This window comes from Lutra lutra, chromosome 15 (assembly GCF_902655055.1).
Source record: "Lutra lutra chromosome 15, mLutLut1.2, whole genome shotgun sequence".
NCBI classification, from domain to species: domain Eukaryota; kingdom Metazoa; phylum Chordata; class Mammalia; order Carnivora; family Mustelidae; genus Lutra; species Lutra lutra.
This window is the reverse complement of record NC_062292.1, coordinates 60764568-60771250: the sequence shown is the minus strand read 5'-3', so window position 1 is coordinate 60771250 and position 6683 is coordinate 60764568. Positions and strand designations below refer to the sequence as shown.

Genomic DNA, 6683 nt, shown 5'->3' with positions numbered 1-6683 from the left:
GCTAGTCCAGGTCGGCAAGAAGCTCTCTTCCACATAGTCCTGCAGGGACCCAGGCTGACGGTAGGTCTGCCACCCAAGGTTACCCTGGTCATCACCACTCCAGCTTGCGAGCAGCGGGAAAGGCAAGGGCAGGCAGTTGCACAGGTCAGGTCTGGAGAGAGCACACCTCACTTTCGTTTACATTCCATTAGGGAGAACTCATTCACACAGCCAACCTAACTATACGAGAATTTAAGAAACATAGTGTAGTTGGACAGTCCCTGTGAACTTCTACTGGTGAACAGCCAAACATTTCTGACCATGTTCATTCTAGCCAGGAATGAGTCTGGCTAGACTGCTGTTTGGGATTTTTAGGGATATGGAAAGGAGGGGACCCATGGTCATCTGCTAAGGGCAGGGGATGATGTTAGGGAAAATCTAGAAGAGAGCGAAATGAGAGTAGTCATGGTGCGTGAGGAATATGAACAGAGGTGGAAGAGAAAGCTGTTGGATCTATTACTAGCTGCTCCTCCTTATGCTGAAAAGCCCAATAGTAGATAGAGACCTCTGTCCTAATCCTCATTCTATTCTCTCTTCATGTGATTTTAAATACCATCCATATGTCTTCCATTTCCAAAAGTGTATCTCAAGCTCAGACCTGGGAGCCAGGCTCTTACAGCAACTCTTTATCTTCCAGATATCTAAAGGGTACCCCCAAATAAGGTACAGCTGGAGAGACGGCTAGTTGTTCTCCAAATCCTCTTCACCTCAAGCAGCCAGCTAATCATTTCCCAGCTTCCCACACAATGAGATGAAGCCATAGAGCCTGGCCGACCAAAAGTAGAAAGGGCTTAGATTCATGAATAAATGTATAAAACATTTCCACTGAAGACCCACATTGAACTGTTTTGTGAACAAGAAAAGAAAAATCTACCGTGTTCAGCCATTCCTATTTTAAAGTCATTTGTCCAGCTGCAGTAGCCTACCCAGACTACAGATGTCCAAAACTGAACTCGACTCTCCAACCCAAAATCCTTCCCCCGCCCATCTCCTCTACCTTGATAATTCATGCTTTTCTCCATTCTACTGCTGAGAACAGAAGCTTTCATTTCTTTCTTTTCCTTACCCACACATTCAGTCCATAAGCAAGGGCTCTTTGTTCTCTCTCTCTTTTATTGTTTTGCTAAAATAACAAACAAACCCAAACTCACAGTGAGTCACAATAAATATTTATGCCTCACACGCAAGTCTGCAGGCTGGCTGTGACTGAGCTAGGAGGCTTCGCTAACCTTGGTTGAGTTCACCCCAGTTCAGCTCCAGATTGCAAAGCAGTTTTGGCTCTGCCAAGCCATGTCTCATTCTGAGACTCAGAGTCAAGAAGCAATGGTTGCCCAAAACATGCTCTTTTTTCACAGTGGGAGGGGCGGAAGCACGAAAAGAGATGACAGAAATTTCCCATGCCTCATTGAAATCTCAGTCACGATCTGTGATTTCCTTGTTTTTATAGCTAGTTTCCCCTATTAAAATGTAAGCTCTACTAGTGCCTGGCCTCTAGTAGGCACTTCTATGTTTATTAATGTTAAATGGGAGCATTCTGGAAAACTGGTTTGAGGCTAGATTGCTAAGGATCTTGAAATGCCATCTTTGAGAGTCTGGACTTCTCTCAAAGGCATTAGTGAGCCATCAAAGAGGTCTGCTTTAGAAAGGTAACAACTAAGGTAGTTGGGTGATGAATTCTAAAAGAGAAACCAGCTCAGAGGTTACTGTAATAGTCCAGATAAGAGGATACTTAAGCCTAAACTAAGGCAGAGGGACTAGTAAGGAGACTTTTGAGGTGTCATCATCAACAATCAGCAATAATAACATTTATTAAGTGTCTACAGTAGGCCCAGACTCTGTGCTATCTTCGTAACAGGCAAGCAGAGTAGGTGCAGTGCAGCAAACCTGCATACGCAGGGTAAAACACAGCTGAATGGCTGTTCTGGGATTCTGATTCCCAAGCCCACATTTCTGGCTCAGGTAATACTTAAATGCATAAAGGTCTGGTGGGAAAGATAGGGAATGTGGCTTTGGACGCCCTGTGAGAAGCCTGTAATACAGTAAATGGTTCTTCATGAAACAGACGGACTCTGGTTGACTTTGCTGAAAAGGGTATTTCTTGGAAGACTGGGGGAATGCTCACAGTCAGTGACAGGCTGGAGATACAGTTTCACAAAAAGGTCAGGAACTCAGGGAGTTCCAGAGGGCTGGGCAACAGGAACTAGTCATTCACACCTTCTTCTGACACGCCTCTTCCCTTTCTTTTTGTTCCGTTTTATTTGGCTACAGTCCACTGCTCATAATCTTTCATCCCACGTTTTCTGTCTTCAGTAAAGTCCGGTTAAGCCAGCTCCACCTCCTTCTTCCCCTAGCCTGGCGTCTCTTGTGATGAGATTTTTAAAAGGTCCCGCCCCAGTGGAGAAGGGCTTGTCTGTGGTCAGAGATAACTGGGGGAGGGGCCGAATTACTGCTGCCGGTTCTCCAGTCATTCCCTTTACCACCTCAAGCTGCCTCTTCCTATAAAATATTAAGTGTCTTACTGGGTTCCGGCTGCTGTAACAAAAATGCCATAAGCTGGTGGCTGAAACTGCAAACTTTTATTTTTCCAAGTTCTGGAAGCTGAGAAGGTCAAGATCAAGGTGCCAACGGATTCTGATGAGAACCTGCTTCCTGGTTCACAGACTGCAGTCTTTTTTGCTGTGTCCTCACAGACAGACTGATTAGGGAGCTCTCCAAGGTCTTCTGTTATAAAGGCACTAATCCCTTTCATGAGGACTCCACCCTCATGGCCTAATCGTCTCCCAAAGGCCCCACTTAAAAATATCCTCACAGTAGGTAGGGACTAGATTTCAACAGTAGACGACACAGTCTACAGAAGCAAGGGGGTATTTCCCCCTCACTAATGCAGAACTGCTTTCCCGCTTTCTTCCTTTCAGTGTTCAATCAAAGCAAGCCCTCTACATTCAACCTGCCAGAAACTTTTAAAACGTAAGCCCTTCTTGTACCTAAGGAGAAGCTGAAAGCATGGGACATGAGAACTGCTGAAACAGCAATAAAGAGTTTATGAGCCGCCGAAGTACTTCTAAATGTACGGGTAAATCAACACAATGAAAAGGAAAAAAAATTTTTTTAAATTAAAAAGAGAGAGAGAAGAAAAGGAAAAAAATATCCAGCCTAAACCCTTCCGACATCGAGATTCCAACCTTTCCACACCCTGACTTGGAACCGTTCGGCTCCCAAGCATCCTCTCTCACGGCGCGGGGAGGTACCCCCACCGAAGAGAACCTAGGGGAGACCCAGAGGTGGCGACTCGGTAGTACTGAGGGCATCCAGTGGGGAGCGGAGAGGGACGCACTTAAAACACGAGAAAACTGGGGACTTGGTGCCTTGTGGGGTTGGCTCTTCCCGCGGAGTTTACGGAAGGTAGAAACAAGTTCTACCCCTCAGGCCGACCCCGCCTGCACGCCTGTCAGGACCTCACCGCCTCAAGCCCGCTCCAGCGCTGGACTCGAAGGCGTACCTGGGCTTTCGAACACTCTCAGAGGTCTGTGGGTCCCCGAGGCGGTGCGGACTTGCTCCCACGGAGGAGCGTGAGGCGGGCGCCAGTGAGCCGGCCGGCGGGAGCCGCGGGCGAGGGTGGGTGCGGGCGTCGCGCGGGCTGGGCTCCCTTCCGACTCTCGGCAAAGTTGGCTACAACAACACTTATTAGCTGGGGCAATGTACACGCCCCAACATCTCTAAATCCTCTCACTTGGCGAGCGCAGCAAGCTGCTACCCTACGCGCCTTTCCGGCCCAGGAGAGCAGAGAAAACTAATCCAACCCACCCTGTCCCCCGGAGCTGGGGCGCTACCACTTCCGCGTACCGGTCGTTCAAGCCGCGCATGCGCCTACAAGCAAGCTACGGTGGCCCTGCTAAGGACAAATTATTGACGTGCAAACCCGATCCTAAAAGTATGAAGAGGCTGGGGTAATTTAGGAGGCCACGGAGGTATTTACAGAAGGGAACTGATACATGGATTTGAGATGAGGAAGCTAAAGTGTGGACAGCCGTAAGGAGGAAGAAAATCCAGTTTCCGCGGCCCAAACACCCAACAGTGACTACAAATTAACACTCAGAAGGCGCGCCCGGTGTGCCGGGCACCCCCCGACCGCCCGATGTGGGGGCGTGGTCTCGCGCTGCCTCGGGCGGGGGCGGGACCTGATTTGGGCCCCGCCCCGCCCCGCCCCGCCCCGCCGGTGGCCAAGGGCGCGGCACCCTCCCTTCGCCGCAGAGCTGTGGTCTGCACCAGCCGAGCGGAGGTGATCCAGGTAAGTCCACGCACTTACTGGCAACGCGGAGCGTGGGCCTCGGGGCGCTTCTGGTCCAGCGCTAGGCACCACCCCTACCTCTGCCATCCCGGGCTGAATAGGGATGCGCTCCCTTTCCCCTTTCTGGCCTGTACACTTCCGTCTATCTTTCCATCCCCTTTGCCCCCCACCTGCCCTGCATCCTCCCCCTGTATGGAGTGGGTTTGGGGCGTTGAAATGGGGTCCACCTCGCTATCTGTAACTCAGGGAGATTCTCAAGGTCAACCCTTCAGTACCTTCCTTTCCTCTCTTCCTCTCCCCGGGTTGTGCAGACCCGGCCTCTTGTTTCTGCCTCCCAGAGCCCACCCGACCTTGCTAAGTGCAGCTGATGGGCTGGCTGCACCTGCTGGGGCAGTGGGCAGTGCAGGCCCGATCGGTAACAAGTGCCCTGGGAGCCCTGCGCCTGCTGCGGATGTGGATGTGTTGCTAGGAACCCTCCGGGAGAACCTCCCAGGGAATTGTGTTTGTTTTCCTGCTGCCTCATAGAAACGTTTGTCCGTTTGTACTGAAACCCGTATGTGGGTCATTTCTTACCTCTGCCCGAGAGCAGGAGACTCCTCGAGGGAGGAGGACTCTTAACGTACGGTTCTGCTTTGGATTTCAGAGAATTTTCCTACTTATCTGTGTCACTGCAGGGAGCCCCAGGGCCACTGCGGTGGGGCAGCTGCAGGGCGGTGGAAGGGGCTGGAGACTCATTGGTGAGTCATTCTCCTAAGTTGTAGCTTCTGCTGTTACTTTCCTTTCCGACCAGGAGTTTACAAGCTACTTTGTAGCTTAAGGGACAAGTGAGTGTGGAACAGGAGGTAAAGGAAAAGATGAGACAAGAGGGTGGGTTGGAAAGGAGTGACAGTTGGGGCTTTAATCTCTCAACTGGAGAAAGGGAGCCCTAGAGGGAAGGACACTGCTTTGCAGACCAATGGCTTTTTGCGGGCGGTGCAGACTCAGGCGTGGTCCTGTGGAATTGCTGCAGATTTGAGATGTCCTCTGTGCGTGGGAGCTGCAGCCAGGGCTTCTCTTGGGAAATCTGTAGATCACCAAGAGCCTGCAGTTTGTGGGAAGCACCCAAGGTTATCCGTCAGAGTTAAAGGCTATGTTTTAATTCAGTGAACTCAGTATTAAGAGCATAGTATCCTAGTCAGGGGGATCAAGAATGTTTATTCTCTGGCGCCTGGGTGTCTCAGAGGGTTAAGCCTCTGCCTTCGACTCAGGTCATGATCTCAGGGTCTTGGGATGGAGCCCCACATCGGGCTCTCTGCTCGGCGGGGAGCCTGCTTCCTCCTCTCTCTCTGCTCCTGTCTCTCTGCCTACTTGTGATCTCTGTCTGTCAAATAAATAAATAAAATCTTTAAAAAAAAAAAAGAATGTTTATTCTCACAGGAGTTAAATTTAACCAAGTTCAGTAAAATGAGCCTCTAAAATCCAAAGAAATACTTTTACCCCAGGGAAGGCGTTGTTAAGCTTCCGTCCTGACACAGTGTTACAGAAATAGAAAACTTTGTCAAGCAATTTTTTTTTCCTTGAACTGATGTTACTATATATAAAACAGATACACTAGAAAGATCACTGTAGCCAGCTATAGAAAGTGTACACCAGGGCCTTCCTTAGATTAAGGAACAAAACTGGAGAAGGGCAGTCTTCCCCCTAATTTAGACTTCCTTCTGTTGGCCTAGAGCCCTGAAGAGCCAGTCATGAAAGGGAATTTCCTAACTTGGAGGACAGCAAAGGGAGTGAAAGTACAAGAAAGAAGGGCTTTACCCTATTATCCAGAGACAGGCTGAAAAGCCCCTGGAGCAATTTGCAATGAAGTAGATGAAAAATCAAGCCTTCAAGATGTAATTTAATGCCTACTGCACAGTTCGCTGTATTTAAACCTATTATTCCTATTTAATATTTAAATATTCTGAATCTGGATTCAGAATACAGTTGCCAACCACAACTGACCGTGAGCCATTTAGTATTTTTATGCAATGTTGTTTTTTTTTTTTAAAGAATCTATATAATGCTACAGTTTCTGCAGTTGAATTCATCAATACCACTTATGGTTTGCAGTCCTCCCAAAAAAGGAGGATTCAGCAGTTATGAGCTAGGATACTACTGTGTACAAAAGCATTCCTGTTTCCCTCATCCTCTCTTCCAGTGTCTACCTCCCTACTTAACCCTTGTGAGGAGAAAAACATCAATGAGGAGCTGGGAAAAATTGCAGTACCTTCCAGATAACATTTGCAAATACTTTTAAGGATTTCATCGTTTGGGCTTGCAAGTCCCCATGTTGATCCTCTGAATTCTTGCCAGCGTTGACCTGTTCATTAACTGGAAC

General features: G+C 48.8%; 1 protein-coding gene across 1 annotated transcript in view; it reads left to right on the top strand.

The window, feature by feature from the left end:
* The first annotated feature begins 4182 nt into the window (after nt 1-4182).
* Nucleotides 4183-6683, top strand: part of MGST3 (microsomal glutathione S-transferase 3) — a 28489-nt gene continuing 25988 nt past the window's right edge. The window contains exon 1 of the mRNA XM_047705140.1: nt 4183-4327. The gene's annotated coding sequence lies outside the window, so the exon portion shown is untranslated. The remainder of the gene's footprint in view (nt 4328-6683) is intronic.